Genomic DNA, 17,225 nt, shown 5'->3' with positions numbered 1-17,225 from the left:
AAAAAAAAAAAAGTAATAATTAGCCAGGCATGGTGGCTGGTGCCTGTAATCCCAGCTACTTGGGAGACTGAGGCAGGGGAATCACTTGAACCCAGGAGGCAGAGGTTGCGGTGAACCGAGATTGCACCATTGCATTCCAGCCTGGGCAACAAGAGCAAAACTCCATCTTAAAGGAAAAGAAAAACTGCAGTATGAAATTGTCACTTTGGTGTATGTTGTCTCTTATCTTTCATCTCTAAAATCAGTGGATGAATTGATATCTTAGGACCTGTTAGGAAATAATTAGCCTATTTTTTTTTTTTTTTGAAATAGGCCAATTAGCCTATTTTATAAGTACATGTGGTATTTAGAAGTTGGAAGTTGAGGAATTTATTAAAAAGGGGATTTGTTTAACATTACTTCTGGTTTTGACTTTTCTGGATCGGAGTATACCATGTGTTAGAAGGGGATATATGTTGGCTAATGATATTATAGATTGGCTTAATTAGACAAGTGTCCAGACAGAAGGAAAAGGGAAGCTAAATTCTGAGAATTGCCAGGTTATCTTCAGGCGTGGGGAAAAAACCTGCAGAAAAGGACACTTTTAAGTTTTTTTAATGGAAGACTACAACAAAATGGTATTTTCTTTATAACTGATCATATTACACATTATTACTGGATTTATTGAATATAAGAATATTCTTATTTCCACAGTATGTACTGGAAAACAAAACATACAAAGCATATGGTCTTAAAAGGGGCAAAATTAGTTAGCTTATTACACTTTGGCCATTTAGGCCTTTCTTTTGGATGTTTGTTGTTAGTATATCAGCTAAGTATTTTTCTTTTTTTCTTTTTTTTTTTTTTTTTTTGAGACGGAGTCTCACGCTGTTGCCCAGGCTGGAGTGCAGTGGCGCGATCTCGGCTCACTGCAAGCTCCGCCTCCCGGGTTCCCGCCATTCTCCTGCCTCAGCCTCCTGAGTAGCTGGGACTACAGGCGCCCGCCACCGCGCCCGGCTAATTTTTTGTATTTTTAGTAGAGACGGGGTTTCACTGTGGTCTCGATCTCCTGACCTTGTGATCCGCCCGCCTCGGCCTCCCAAAGTGCTGGGATTACAGGCTTGAGCCACCGCGCCCGGCCAGCTAAGTATTTTTCATTGGCAGCATATTCACTTTAATCTTGTATGTTTTGAAATGAAGTTTAGTGAACATGTATGCTTAGTTGTATCCATATATCCATTCCTTTGGTTAAGGAGGATGTCTTTGTGGTAGGGGTTACATTATGAAAACTTCAGCAGAATGGAACAGAAGGTTGACTTTATTTTCTTGAAATTTATTTTATCCTATTTCTTCCAGAAAGAATTTCTGGTAACTTAAAAGATCTGGAAGTGTAATAAAATATGTGTAAAAAGAAGAAATCAGGGAAAGGACAAAGCATATATTCTTTTCCCAAGTGACAGCATAATTCAATGACTAAGAATAAAAATTGGGTTTGAATTTGCTTGGCAGCGAGGGTAAAAATGGAAATATGGTAAAATACATAGCACTAAACTAAAAGGAGGAACAAGACCCATTTTTCAGGGGTGAAATCCTCTCTTGACAGATTTTAAGAAACTGTTTAAACTGGACATTGTACAAAAGCTGTTTTGTTGTTGTTAGTGGCCCTAGATTAAAAAAAAAGTGAGGGCTAAACATTAAGATTTCAAGCCAATGAAATATGTTTTAGGGGTTGATTTGAATTTAGGCTGCAGATGTGTGTTTTATTTGGCCAATATAGGTTTTTTTTTCTTAAAATATTTCAAACATACATGAGACTACAGAGACCAATATAATTAACATTCTTACATTAACCATACAGCGGTAGCACATCTTAGCATGTTCCCATATTTCTCATTTTTTTGAGGAAAATATGTACAGTTGAAGCAACTTCTTGGATTACAGTTTACTTTCTTCCCAGAAGTTAACTGTTATTCTGAGTATGGTGTTGATCATTTTTTTTTTTTTTTTTCGAGACAGGGTCTCACACTGTCACCCGGGCTAGAGTACAGGGGAATGATCATGGCTCACTGCAGCCCATCTCCTTTGCTCAAGCAGTCCTCCCACTTCAACCTTCCAAGTAGCTGGGAATAGAGGCGTACACCAGTGTGCCCGGCTAATGTTTGTATTTTTTGTAGAGGTTGGGTTTCGCCTGTTGCCCAGGCTGGTCTCCTGTGCTCAAGCAGTCCATCCACCTTGGCCTCCCAAAAGTGCTGGGATTACGGGTGTGAGCCACCACTCCTGGCCTAATCATTTTTTTTTTTTTTTTTTTTGAGACGGAGTCTCGCTCTGCCGCCCAGGCTGGAGTGCAGTGGCCAGATCTCAGCTCACTGCAAGCTCCGCCTCCCGGGTTCACGCCATTCTCCTGCCTCAGCCTCCCGAGTAGTTGGGACTACAGGCGCCCGCCACCGCGCCCGGCTAGTTTTCTGTATTTTTTTTAGTAGAGACGGGGTTTCACCGTGTTAGCCAGGATGGTCTCGATCTCCTGACCTCTTGATCCGCCCGTCTCGGCCTCCCAAAGTGCTGGGATTACAGGCTTGAGCCACCGTGCCCGGCCGGCCTAATCATTTTTAATGCATGTTTTTATATAATTACTGCACAGGTATATATTCACAAACAAATCATAGTATTGCTTTGCATATTTTCAGATTTGATGTAAATGATATATTCTGCCTATTCTATAATTTGTCTTTCATTAAATTTTTTTGATTTATATGAAACTGCTGATACGTTACCATTTTTGACCTACAAAAATGACAGTTTCATATGACCCACTCTAATAGTCATTACTTTTATCTGCTGTAAAATTATTTTCTATTGTATGAATATAACCAGATTAAATTTATTTATTCTCATGTTGATAGGCATTTAGATTGTTTCCAGGTTTTCATGTATTAAAAACAATGTTACATTGAACATTCCTTATTAGGAATCATTGTGCTTACATTTAAGATTTTTGGCAAGTTTTAAAAACTGCATGTTGTGGCCGGGCATGGTGGCTTGAGCCTGTAATATCAGCACTTTGGGAGGCTGACGTGGATGGATCACCTGACGTCAGGAGTTTGAGACCAACCTGGCCAACATGGTGAAACTCTATCTCTACTAAAAATACAAACATTAGCTGGGCGGGGTGGCGGGTGCCTGAAATCCCAGGTACTCAGAAGGCTGAGGCAGGAGAATCACTTGAACCTGCGAGGCAGAGGTTGTAGTGAACCGAGATGGCGCCATTGCACTCCAGTTTGGGTGACGAGCGAAACTCCATTTTAAAAAACAAATGAACAAACGAAAAAAACTCTGCATGTCGTGACTCCCTAATGGATTGTGAAATCAGTTTAGGAATTAGAATAGAAAAGTATCAGGTTGTATTGCAAACAATAAGGATAAAATGTTTTGTGAAATTTTTATTTCTGTGTGTATGTATGTGGTTATTAAGTTTGAAATGAAGCTCTCTGGTGAATTACCCAGAAGTGCAATTATTGGGCTGAAGATTTTGGAGGTTATGGGAATTTTTTTATCTGTATTGGATATTGTCAAATTTGCTGTCACTTTGCATATTTTAGCACTAGATTTGCTATCTTCCGATTGTTATGATTCATGGCATTGTCAGATTTTTTATGTTTACAAATCAGATGAGTGTGAAATGGTACCACATTGTCTTAATTTTTATTTTGATTATGGGGTTGAGTATGTTTTCAAATGTTAGATGTCTGTTCAAGTGTTTGTTTCTTGAATTGACTGTTCTTTTCCTTCCACAGCCATTTGGGTGGTCTTTCTAAATTGATTTTAGAAAGTTTTAAGTTCATTACATACTCTGATTATGTTTGCTAAGTGAATTGCAACTGTCTTTTCTCAGTCTGTGTGACTTATCTCTTAACTTTTTATATGGTTTGTTTTGTTAAATATAAATGATTATTATAAAATATATCACTATTTTCTTGTTTGTGTTTTATTTAAGAAATCTAGGGTGGGCCGGGCGCGGTGGCTCACGCCTGTAATCCCAGCGCTTTGGGAGGCCGAGGCGGCCGGATCACAAGGTCAGGAGATCGAGACCACGGTGAAACCCCGTCTCTACTAAAAATACAAAAAATTAGCCGGGCGCGGTTGTGGGCGCCTGTAGTCCCAGCTACTCGGGAGGCTGAGGCAGGAGAATGGCGTGAACCCGGGAGGCGGAGCTTGCAGTGAGCCGAGATCGCGCCACTGCACTCCAGCCTGGGAGACACAGCGAGACTCCGTCTCAAAAAAAAAAAAAAAAAAAAAAAAAAAAAAGAAATCTAGGGTGATCACTCTTGTTTTTCTCATGCACATTAATAGATTTGTTACTCCATTTCTTCAGTTGATTTCTCTTTTGTGAGTTGGTTTTTAAGTGAACCATTAAAGAGCAAAGGAGAAGTTTTCCCTTGGCTCCTACGCTGCTATTCAAAACTTCCTGGGTTAGTAAGCCTTCTTGTGAATTGTCTTTTTTTTTTTTTTTTTTTTTTTTTTTGGAGACGGAGTCTCGGTCTGTCGCCCAGGCTGGAGTGCAGTGGCCGGATCTCAGCTCACTGCAAGCTCCGCCTCCCGGGTTCACGCCATTCTCCTGCCTCAGCCTCCCGAGTAGCTGGGACTACAGGCGCCCGCCGCCTCGCCCGGCTAGTTTTTTGTATTTTTTAGTAGAGACGGGGTTTCACTGGGTTAGCCAGGATGGTCTCGATCTCCTGACCTCGTGATCCGCCCGTCTCGGCCTCCCAAAGTGCTGGGATTACAGGCTTGAGCCACCGCGCCCGGCCGTGAATTGTCTTTAAAATGTTTATTAAAAACTCTTAGGAACTCTTACATAAAGTCTCAAATTGGTGTACAAAGATGCTCTCTGACACTGCTTGACTAGTGAAAAAAGTTAAAACAATCTAAATGTTAAAAATATGTTATTATATGTATCCAGACTTAGAATTTTTTTTGTAGACATTAAGAGAATAAGCTAGAGCTATACATTGTGACATGAAAATGCCTACTATATACTAATTAAGTTTTTTAAAAAGTATGTTGCAGAGAAAACATGCACAGTGTATCTTATGGTGCAAAATTTTTGCGGGCACATATGTATATGGTATATGTAATCTATATATGCATATAGAAGGGTCTGAAAATATATAATAGTTGCCACTGGAGTGGTATGTGTGTTGCGTTGCTTTAATTTTTTTCAGTACACAATTAAACAAAAAAAACAATTTAAAAGAAATTCGGCTGGGTGTGGTGGCTCATGGCTGTAATCTCAGTACTTTGGGAGGCAGAGATAGGAAGTTTGCTTGAGCCCAAGGGTTTGAGACCAGCCTGGGCAACTGAGCGAGACCTGTCTCTACAAAAAAATTTAAAAATTAGCCAAGTGTGGTAGTGCTTGCCGGGGACTGAGGTGGGAGGATCGCTTGGTCAAGGCTGCAGTGAGCCGTGATTGAGCCACTGCACTCCAGCCTGGGTGACAGAGCAAGACTCTGTCTCATAAATAAATAAATAAATAAATAGGAGAATCTTAATAACCTTGGAGTATGGAATAGATTTGTTTGTTTTTTTGTTAGAGACAGGGCTCAAGTAATCCTACCACCTCAGCCTCTCTAGTAGCTAAGACTAGAGGCATGTGCTACCACACATGATTAATTTAATTTAATTTTGTGAAGACAGGATCTCACTATGTTGCCCAGGCTGGTCTCAAACTCCTGGCCTCAAATGATCCTCCTGCCTCAGCCTCCCAAAGTGCTGGGATTACAGATGTGAACCACTGTGTCCCCACCAATTTTTTTTTTTTTTTAAGTTTTAGAAGTTTTTTTTTTTTTTCTTTTTTTTCTTTTTTTAAATATTTGGGTCTCGATTCTATCTGGAAATTTTTTTTTTTTCGGTGTGTGATGTGAGGTAGGGATCAAATTTAATTTTATTATATACATACCCAATAACCATATTAATGTTAACAGAGTGTTTTGAGTTTTTGAATTGTAATTTTTAAAAGCAGTTCATGGTTTCTTGTTAAGCACAATTACAGTCTTTTTGTCCTTCACTAGGCTGCTTCATATATTCAAGTTTGTGACCTCTGTGCTATGTTTGGTGGATTACTTGATCCAGAAATAGAACCTAGAAGAGTAGATACAGAGTGTATTTTGTAGGTCTCACTCAAATGTCATTTCTCTCACTATTTAAATAGAAATTAGATTGCAGTTTCTTCTCTAATAAACTTGCTTTCACTTAAAAAAGAAATTGGATTGCAGACAGTTTGAGGATATACATTAATGAGGAAACAGATTGCTGGTTTTTTGCATTGCTGGCTACAGACCTTGGAAACTAGAGAAGCAGATGGTTGATTGATTGATATCTTGTTTTAAAACTTGAGCATACTTACATGTGTTTGGTCATCCAGCTATTATCACATATATATTCTAACATTTGAGACTTTTAATTTTGACTTTAGGGGATGTGTGTCGTTAAAGTTGTCTTAACTTTCTGAGGTGTGTGATATAAAACACTGTAAATCACTTAGTTTAAGTGTGAAGACTCTTTTTCTTTCCTCTTAAGAGAGTTTTTATTACACTTGTAGTCTAAGGCGTGTTGCTGCGGAGGCCTTCAGATGTATGTTCTAAGTTTTTCTTTTTATTCCTTTTCTTTCTCATACTGGTGGTCAGAAGAAGGCCTTATGATTTAGTGGAATTGGGCAATATTGAGAAAGATTGTAGATAGAAGTTTATTTTTAGATTTCTTAGACTTGTAATATTGAGAAAGATAACTAACCACTTCCTTGAATTTTCTGTCTGCAGCATTATAAAGCAAAAAACAAACAAACAAAAAAACAAAACAGACTTGTGTTCTGGAGGGTAATATGTGAGATGAGATAGAGCCTGGAATGATTGCTATTTAATAATGGGAGAAAGGTGCTTTATCACTTGAAAGCAGGGTTTTGATTTTGCCTGAAAGGTTAACTGTACAGGCCACATGTTTTATCTGAACAGATTTTACTTTTGAAGTAGTTTAAACAGTGGGTTATGTGGTATTATAGTACAGATGATTTATGGAAGGAAGTCTTTACATATTTGATATGTTTTGGCACAAAATATATAATCCTAGATTTTTCAGGATTTCCCTGGCTATAATATTTAGAACTGTTGTTCCTTATATTAGCATTTTTATGTACAGATTGAGCATCTCTGATCCAAAAATCTGAAATCTGAAATGCTCCCAAACCTGAAACTTTTTGACGCTGCAAGTGGAAAATTCCACACCTGACTTCCAGTGACAAGTTGCAGTCAGAACTTTGTTTCATGCACACAATTACAAAACATTGTATAAATTTACCTGCAGGCTATGAAACAAAATGCATTTTGTGTTTAGACTTGGGTTATATCCCCATTATATTTTATTATGTATATACAAGTATTCCAAAATCTGAAACAATTCCAAATCCAAAACACTTCTGGGTACTAATCTTTGTTTCAAAAACAATACTCAGTCATTATTATAGATCTTGGGAAATGAGGATAACCATTGTAATATGGCTGTAAAAGAGCTGTAGAAAGACTTTCCTTCTTTAAAGACATTGTGTTTTTAGCTTTGACCACTACCAGTGGCTATAATGCATTGTTTCTGCCTTTACTGAAGTCCTGTAAGATGGTGGTAAAAGCATGGACTTTGAAGTCAGAGAGATAACGATTTGAATTCAGGGTCTTCCACTTAAGTTTGTGTTTTGATGAATTGCATTATCTCCATGAACCTCAGTTTCTTTATCTGTAAAACGGGACCCTATTCTTAAGGATTGTTTGATATGATAAGTGAAGGGTGAACTACTGGGCTTTGTTGAAAGTTGTCTTCAGTAGTAAAGTAACAGTTCACCTTCTCCTTCAGAGAGAGAACATCATGGTGTAGGAAGAAGGGAACTACTTACTTTTGTGGGAGGCAGTGTTGTATAATAGGCCATTTCTTGCTTCTCTGTTTTGTACATTGTGTAACCTTAGGGAGATTATCCAGAAAGTTTTACAAAACCTCAATCTTCTCATTGGTAAATAGAGATAATGCTACCTATGTAACAGGCAGAGTTGTTTTTTTTTTTTTTTTTTTTTTGAGATGGAGTCTCGCTCTGTCGCCCAGGCTGGAGTGCAGTGGCCGGATCTCAGCTCACTGCAAGCTCCGCCTCCCGGGTTCACGCCATTCTCCTGCCTCAGCCTCCCGAGTAGCTGGGACTACAGGCGCCCGCCACCTCGCCCGGCTAGTTTTTTGTATTTTTTTAGTAGAGACGGCGTTTCACCGTGTTAGCCAGGATGGTCTCGATCTCCCGACCTCGTGATCCGCCCATCTCGGCCTCCCAAAGTGCTGGGATTACAGGCTTGAGCCACCGCGCCCGGCCGTAACAGGCAGAGTTTTAAAGTTAAATGAGAATATTTATAAAAGCTCACCTTATCTGGCACATGGTAACATGGTAACTTCTATTAATACATTTTTATGGTAATAGGCAATAATAATACGCTTTTGAAGTAGGTAACAAGAAGGGCTTTTGGTTGGAGAAACCAGAATGGTTATGAATTAGTCCGTGTTTACTTTGAGGGAGTAAAGACTAGGGAGTGTTCATTGAAGGAAGACTGTTTAGGAGGCTACTATTACTTGGCCAAAAGACAAATAATATGACTCGAATAATAGTTTCTCAAAATTTTGTGTGATCTAGGCTTGTAAATAAACTTTATTGTTGTTTTATTAGGATTTAAAATCAACTTTATTGAAGTATAATTTAAACAACGAAATATACTTGTTTTAAGGGTGCAGTTAGATAACTTTTGATAATGTACATACCCAGATAACCATCATCCTAATCAAGGTAATGGAATTTCTGTTATCTCCAAAACCTTCCTTGTGTCCCTCACAGTCAGTGCATCACACCCCTCCCCTCCTCTGTTCAAGGAAACCACTGATTTGCATACCTTCGTTTTGTCTCTTAGAATTTCATGTAAGTGGGCTGGGCAAGGTGGCTCATGCCCATATTCCCATCACTTTGAGAGGCTGAGGTGGGAGGATCTCTTGAGCCAGGAGTTTGAGGCTGCGGTGGGCCAGGATCATACCACTGCAGTCCAGCCTAGTGACAGAGTGAGACTTGGTCTCGAAAAAATTTTTTTTGTGTGTGTAAATGGAATCATACTGTACATATTCTTTAATGTCTGGCTGCTTTCACTCCGCATGTTTTTGAGAGTCTTCCATGTTGCTTTGTGTTCCAGTAGTTTGTTGCCTTTTATTGCTGAGTAGTATTCACTGTGGTATGGCTACACCACAATTTGTTTCTTCGTTGACCTGATATTTGGGTTTCCAGTTATTTGGCTATTATGATTAAAGTGGCAATGAACATTGATGTACAAGTCTTTTTGTGGACTTAAGTTTTTATTTCTCTTGAGCAAATAGGAGTAGAATAGCTGAGTCATATGGTGTATATTTTGCAGTTTCTTAGTAAGTTAAACAGTTTTTCAAACTGATTGTGCCATTTTATCTTCCTGTAATCTCATCTATGTTATATGCTGTGTTTTTAATTTTAACTTTTTTTTTTTTTTTTTAGTGTGAATTGATATCTTATTGTGGTTTTTATTTACATTTTTCTTTTTGAATGCTTTGCTTTTTGTTTTGAGACAGGGTCTGTCTGTTGCCCAGGTTGATGTGATCCTGGCTCACTGCAGCCTTGACTTCCCAGGCTCAAGGAATCCTTCCACCCCAGCCTCCCAAGTAGCTGGGCCTATAGGTGCACGCCACCAAACCCAGCTAATTTTATTTTGTAACAACTTTTATGTAGAGACGAGATCTTGCTATGTGCCCAGGCTGGTCTTTAAATCTGGGGCTCAAGTGATCCTCCTGTCTCAGTCTCCCAAAGTGCTGGGATTATAGGTGTCAGCCACCATGCCTCGCCTTACTTGCATTTTTCTTTTTTTTTTTTTTTTTTTTTTTTGAGACGGAGTCTCGCTCTGTCTCCCGGGCTGGAGTTGCAGTGGCCGGATCTCAGCTCACTGCAAGCTCCGCCTCCCGGGTTCACGCCATTCTCCTGCCTCAGCCTCCCGAGTAGCTGGGACTACAGGCGCCGCCACCTCGCCCGGCTAGTTTTTTGTATTTTTTAGTAGAGACGGGGTTTCACCATGTTCACCAGGATGGTCTCGATCTCCTGACCTCGTGATCCACCCGTCTCGGCCTCCCAAAGTGCTGGGATTACAGGCTTGAGCCACCGCGCCCGGCCACTTGCATTTTTCTGATAGCAAATGATGTTGAACACTTTTTCATGTGTTTATTAGCAATTTGTATATCCTTTTATTAGATGAGGTGTCTGATTCTTAATTCATTTTGAAAATAACGTTTTTAAAAATTATTGAGTTACAAGTTCTTTATATGTTGTGGATACAAGTACTTTGTCAGCCGTGTGAATTTTGAATATACAGTCAGCCCTCCTTTTCTGAGGGTTCCACATCCATGGATTTAACAAATCTAAGGTAGAAAATGTTTGGTTAAAAAACAATATGAGAATAAAAATAATACAAATAAAAAGTACAGTATAACAGCTGTTTATATAGCATTTAATCATATTAGGTATTCTGAATAATCTAGAGATTGATTTAAAGTGTAAGGAAGATGTGCATAGGTTATATGCAAATATGATTTTTTTTTTTTTTTTAATAAGGGACTTGAGCATCCTCAGATTTTGGTGTTCAGTTTTGGGTGGATTAGGAGGGTAGAGAGGGGTTCTTGAAACCAGTCCCCCAAGGAAAGGATACCGAGAGATGACTGTATTCTTTTGTTCTGTGGCTTGCCTTTCATTTTCTTAACAGTCTTTGGAAGAGCAGATGTTTTTTAATTTTGTTGAGTCTAGTTTATCACTTTTTACTTATGGTTAATGCTTTTTGTGTCTTAAGAAGTATTTAGCTACACCAAGGTTGTAAAGATTTTCACCTGTGTTTATTTTGGAAGCCTTACAGTTTTAGATACTATATTTAAGCCTATGATCTATTTCAAGTTAATTTTTGTGTATGATGTGAGGTAAAAGTTCAAGTTCTCCTCTCCCATATGAATATCCAGTTGTTCAAGCACCATTTGGTAAAAAGACTATCCTTTCCTCATTTAATTACTTTGACCTTTGTTGAAAATCAGTTTTTCATAAATGAGTAGGTCTTTTTATTATTGCATTGATCTGTATACCTATACTATTTTTTTTTTTGAGACAGAGTCTTGCTCTGTCACCCAGGTTGGAGGGCAATGGCATGATCTTGGGTCACTGCAGCGTCCGCCTCCCAGGTTCAAGCGATTCTCCTGCCTCAGCCTCATGAGTAGCTGGGATTACAGGCATGCACTACCATGCCCAGCTAATTTTCATATTTTTAGTAGAGATGGGGGTTTCACCATGTTGGCCAGGCTGGTCTCGAACTCCTGACCTCAGGTGATCCACCTGCCTGCACCTCCCAAAGTGCTGGATTACATGTGTGAGCCACCACACCTGGCCCTGTGTATCTATGCTTATGCCAGTACTACATTTGATTACTGTGGCTTTATGGTAAATTTTGGTTACTCTAGATTCTTTGCATTTCCATAAATTTTGGTATTAATAGTGTCAGTTTCTATCAAAAAGCCTGCTGGAATTTCAGTTGGCATTGTATTAAGTATATAGATGATTTGGGAGAGAATTGCCATTTTAAAAATATTGAGTCTTCCGGTCCTTGAAAATGGTGTATGTTATTATTTTTTAAGGTTCTTTAGTTTCTCTCAGCAGTGTTTTGTAGTTTTCAGTGTAGGACATGTTGGACATCTTTTATTGGATTTATTCCTAATTATTTTAAGTGCTTAAATGAGAATTTTTTTAAAGTTTCATTTTCTCCAGTTTGGTGCTAGTGTATAGATTACAATTGATTGGTGGTCTGTCTAGCATGTAGAAATTCCTTAATAAGTAGTCAGATGGAATTTAATTTGTTCTCCTCTAACTTTCTGGGGAAATAATAATCTAAAACAACAAAAGATTATCTCTGAATTTGAATGGGTTCGAAATTTGTATGACTGTGTGCCTTATTTTAATTTCTCTGAATTTGAAATATAGAAGTGCATTTGGATTTTATGATAAAATGTACAATAATAGATGTAAGTAGAGACAAGTAGAGATCATTCAACAGATAAGAGGATATAGTTGTAGAAAAGCAGAATTGAAAATTTTTAGATGGTAAAATTAATATTCAATATTTATATTAAATATAAATATTTTAAAGTAGAAAGTGCTTGAGTAGTATGATTAAAAAGAGGAATCTTGTTTTCATTTGAATACATTTTGGCCTACAAGAATGTCTGTTACTGGCTTAAGTATTTTTCTTTGTATATACTGTCAGATGATTTACCATTTCCCAGCCAAACCTGATTGGTTGGCCCAGTACAACTCTCTTCTGTCTTTTAAGCTGTATCCTTGATAGTATTTCTGTTCATCCTGCCCAGAAGATTGTGTTCTCACACAGTTTTCTGTGGTTGTTTCTAAAACATGGTGTAAATGAAAGGATTGTAAAATGCGCCAATCAGCATTCTGTAAAAAAGCACCAATCAGTGCTCTGTGGCTAGCTAGAGGTTTGTAAAATGGACCAATCAGCACTCTGTAAAATGGACCAATCAGCAGGACATGGGCGGGCACAAATAAGGGAATAAAAACTGGCCACCCCAGCCAGCAGCTGCAAGCCAGTTGGGTCCCCTGCCACGCTGTGGAAGCTTTGTTCTTTCTTCACAGTAAATCTTGCTGCTGCTCACTCTTTGGGTCCATGCCACCTTTAAGAGCTGTAACACTCACCGCGAAGGTCTGCGGCTTCATTCTTGAAGTCAGCGAGACCACGAACCCACAGGAAGGAATCAACTCTGGACACATGTTGGCGACCCAGATGGGACTATCGCCAAGTGGTGAGTACCATTGGACCCCTTTCGCTTGCTATTCTGTCCTATTTTTCCTTAGAATTCAGGGGCTAAACACTGGGCACCTGTTGGCCAGTTAAAAGCAACTAGCAGGGCTGCCGGACTAAAGACACGGGTGTCAGGCTTTCTGGGAAAGGGCTCCCTAACAACCCCCGACTCTTCAGAGTTGGGAGCATTGGTTTGCCTGGAACCAGCTTCCTCTTTTCCTGTACTTCCAGGCTGAGCCAAGGTTTGACAAGAGAGGAAAGCCATTCAGCTGTGGAGTCTTGACAAAGAGTTGGTTGACCTTGTAGCCATGAGGGAAACTCTGTAGGTCAGCCAAAGGGTCTGTGGGTCGGTCCAGGGGTCCTCAGTAGAAGTCGTTAGTTGAACTCATTTGGGGTTCCATTTGTAAGACCATCTGCAGCTTGATGGCATCGATTCTGGAGGAAACAAAGTTGACAAGGAGGTTAAAAATACAGGGCCCGATGGCGAGTAATAGCAAGATGACTGTTATGGGACCTAGAAAGGGGAGAAGCCATGTCACCCAGCTCCAGAGGTTGATATAAGAGTTTGAAAGGCGTCTGATTTCAGAAGCCTTTTCCTGTAAAGGCCAGGTGGCGTCTCGTACTATCCCTCACTGGTTAGTGTAAAAGCAACACTCTTCCCCTAAGAAGGTGCGTAGTCCTCCTTTCTCAGCAGTGAGGAAGTCTAGGCCTTGGCAGTTTTGGAGAGTCAGTGCTGCCAAAGAGTCTATCTGGGATTGTAGAGTAAGGATAGATTTTGTTATTTCTTGCAAACTGTCTGAGAAATCGTTTGAGAGTTGTGGTAGTAGGATAATGAAGTAGATAAACCTGCTATTCCAATTCCTGTAGCAGTGACCATTCCTAACCCTATAAATAGGGGTATTAGTTGTATGGCTCTGCGCTGACGGACTTGAGCTTTGAAAGGCACTGATAGAGTCTGATTTCCTGGGGCAATGTTAATGTTGGGAGTTAGGAAGACTAAGGTGCAGGTGCCTGTCCAGTTGGTGGGGAGGCAGATATAGGTCGAAGTTCCACATAAGAAGAATATGCCTTGGCTGGGTGGACAGAAATTTACCCTGGCTTTTAAAGGAATAGGGTATACTGTTTTTTCTTTACTACTGCTATCTCTCTTTTTGTCTCTTTGTCTCTTCCTCTCTCTCTCTCTCTCTCTTTCTCCTCTTTCTTTTTCTGTCTTTCTGACTTCTTTGTCTGTCTCTTCCTCTCTCCGTTTCTCTCTTTCTGACTCCCTCTTTGTCTGTTCCTCTTTCTCTTTCTCTCTCCTCTCTGCTGGTCTTTCCTTGCCTCTGCCAGCTGCTTGTGCTGCTGTTCTCCCCTCTCCTTTCCCTTCTTGATGGCTTCAGCAGTGTAAGACTGCCACCTCCTTGGGTTTTTGCACTGCATGCAATAACTCCGTGATTTCCTTGTGGTATTTAATGGGGTTCCCCCAGAGGTTAGGAACCCCCTTTCTTTCCATGTTGCAGCATGGGCATGTAGGATTTGATAAGCATACTTGTTATCTGTGTACACATTTTCTTCTTTTTCCCTTTCCCAGTTCTAAGACTTGGGTAAGTGCCACTAGTTCTGCTGTCTGGCCGCTGGTCCCTGTGGGGAAGAGGCTTACTTTTAAGTACTGTTACATCACTAACTATGGCATAACCTGCCCCTTGTATCTCATTCTCTACAAATGAACTTCCATCGGTATATAGGTTAAAGTCAGGATTAGTTAAGGGGACTTCTAAGAGATCCTCTCGGGCGGCATAAGTCTGGACTATAATTTGTTGGCAGTCATGCTTGGTTAGTTCCCCATCCTCTGGGAGAAAAGTGGCAGGGTTGAGGGCCACACACGTGCATATTTGAAGCACCGGTCCCTCGAGGAGTAGTGCCTGGTATCTAAGCAGGCAGTTTTCTGATAGCCATAAACTTCCTTTGGCACCTAGTTTGCCATTTACATCATGAGTAGTCCAGACAGTGAGATCCTTTCCTAGTATTATTTTGATAGCCTCTGATACTAAGATGGCCACCACCGCAACTACCTGTAAACAGGCCAGCCTTTTGCCACTGGTTGTGAGGTGGTCCCACGAGTTGGAGTAAGGACTCCAAGAACTATTCCTGCTCTCTCTGAGACGTATAAAGAGAAGTTTTGTCCTGTGGGAAGGCTTAAGGCTGGAGCTTATACTAGGGCCTACTTTAAGGTTTTGAAGGCTGTTTCTGCCTCTGGTTCCCATTCTACTAGATGAGTATTTGCCCTCTGGGTCTCCTTGATTAGAGTATAGAGGGGCCTGGCTATCTCGCTGTATCTGGGGATCCATAGTTGGCGAAAGCCGGTGATTCCAAGGAATCCCCGCAACTGTTTTAGTGTCTTAGGGTGAGGATAAGCCAGCACAGGCTGTATTCGTTCCTTGCTGAGGGCCCTGGTTCCTCTGGCTAAGATTAGGCCTAGATACTTGACTTGTCATAGGCAGAGCTGGGCCTTTGATTTAGATGCCTTATACCCTTGATTAGCTAGAAAGTTCAAGAGATCTACAGTAGCTTGCTGGCATGAGGCTTCTGAACTGGTAGCCAAAAGTAAATCATCCACATATTGAAGGACCAGAGTGCCTGGGCTTGAGAAGTGGCCTAGATCTTGGGCCAGTGCCTGACCAAACAGATGAGGGCTATCTCTGAACCCTTGGGGCAAGACCGTTCACGTAAGTTGGGACGTGTGGTCTGTGGGATCCTCAAAGGCAAAGAGAAACTGCAGGGGAGTCAGAGTGCAGGGGAATACAGAAGAAGGCATCCTTGAGGTCCAGAACTGTGAACCATTCTGCTTCCTCTGGTATTTGAGAGAGCAGGATATAGGGGTTGGGTACAACTGGGTATAGAGGAATTACTGCCTCATTGATAAGTCTTAAGATCTTGCACTAGTCTCCACTGACCGGTTTTTGTACTCCTAGAATTGGGGTGTTGCAGGGACTGCTGCATTTTCTTACTAAACCTTGAGCTTTTAGATATCTAACAATATGATGTAATCCTTTATGAACTTCAGGTCTTAAGGGATATTGCCTTTGATAAGGAAAAATGGTGGGGTCTTTTAGCCTTATTTGGAGAGGGCGGGCATTTTTTGCCCTTCCAAATTGTCCTTCCAATGCCCAGACTTCAGGGTTGATTCCCTCCTCAAGTAGGGGACAACAAATGGGTAATTTGTCCCCATATTCATGCAGATGATAGCTCCAGCTTTGGCTAATACGTCCCTCCTTAATAAGGGTATGGAACTTTCAGCATAATAAGAAAGGCATATGAAAAGAGCAGAGTCTCCCAATTACCACTGAGGAGGTGGGAGAAATACCTGGTTACAGGCTGTCCTGGGATCCCTCGGATGGTAATGGACCTTGAGGACAGCTGTCCGGGACAGGAGATTAACACTGAGCCTTGGATGGTAATGGACCTTGAGGACAGCCGTCTGGGATAGGAGTTTAACACCGAGAAAGCCGTGCCAGTGTCCAGGAGGAAGTCAATTTCCTGGCCCTCAATGGTTAAACGTACCTGCGGTTCAGTGAGGGTGATGACATGAACTGACGCTTGCCCCGGGCACCCTCAGTCCTGTTGTTGGATCATCTGGTTGGGGGCTTCTGGCCCAGAGAACCTTTGTCCTCTGGGGCAGTGTGCCTTCCAGTGATTGCCTTAGCATAGTGGACATGGGCGAGGGGGTAGCTTGTTTCTCATTGGACAATCGTTATTTTAAAGTGTCCTTGCAAACCAAACTGATAACCAGCCCTACCAGATGATTGGCCTGCTCCATTTTCTGTCCTTTCTGAACCACCAAGGTCTGTTTGAGGGCCATGACTAAGGCTGTGGCCTTTCTCTTATCTCGCTTTTCCTTTCAGTCTGTTCCTCTTGGTCCCTACTATAGAACACCAAGGTTGCCAGGTTTAATAATGCCTCCAAATTTTGTTCAGGGACCAGGGCTAGATTTTGGAGCTTTCTCCTGATATCTGCGGCTGACTGGGTAATAAACTTATCTTTTAGGATCAGTTGACCCTCGAGTGAGTCGGGTAACAGGGTAGTATATTTTCTTAAGGCTTCCCTTAGCTGCTTGAGGAAGGCGGTAGGATTTTCTTCCTTTCCCTGAGTTGTGGTGGACATCGTTGAGTAATTCGTGGGCTTTTTCCTAATTATCCTTAGTCCTTCCAGAACACAGGTCAACAGATGGTTGCGACTCCAGTCTCCATGATCTGAGTCGAGAACCTGGTGGGGATCCATACTGAGGATGGCTTGCTGACCAGTAGGGAATTTGTCCCTTTCTTCGACTGTCATTCTGTCATTTAC

The 17,225-nt window shown here is 40.9% G+C and overlaps 1 protein-coding gene across 4 annotated transcripts in view; it reads left to right on the top strand.

Moving 5' to 3' along the window:
* Positions 1-17,225, top strand: part of LOC105484107 (adiponectin receptor 2) — a 105,172-nt gene that overhangs the window by 12,204 nt on the left and 75,743 nt on the right. The window contains exon 2 of one of the 4 annotated variants that reach the window (XM_071072372.1): positions 12,737-12,903. The exons of 2 other annotated variants lie outside the window; for them this stretch is intronic. The gene's annotated coding sequence lies outside the window, so the exon portion shown is untranslated. Of the gene's footprint in view, positions 1-2,936; positions 3,375-12,736; positions 12,904-17,225 lie in introns of those variants that run through there. One more of the 4 variants, XM_011745359.3, reaches the window with a different exon arrangement.

This window comes from Macaca nemestrina, chromosome 10 (genome assembly GCF_043159975.1).
Source record: "Macaca nemestrina isolate mMacNem1 chromosome 10, mMacNem.hap1, whole genome shotgun sequence".
NCBI lineage: Eukaryota > Metazoa > Chordata > Mammalia > Primates > Cercopithecidae > Macaca > Macaca nemestrina.
The sequence above is the reverse complement of the archived record's forward strand: the minus strand, read 5'-3'. Positions and strand labels throughout refer to the sequence as shown.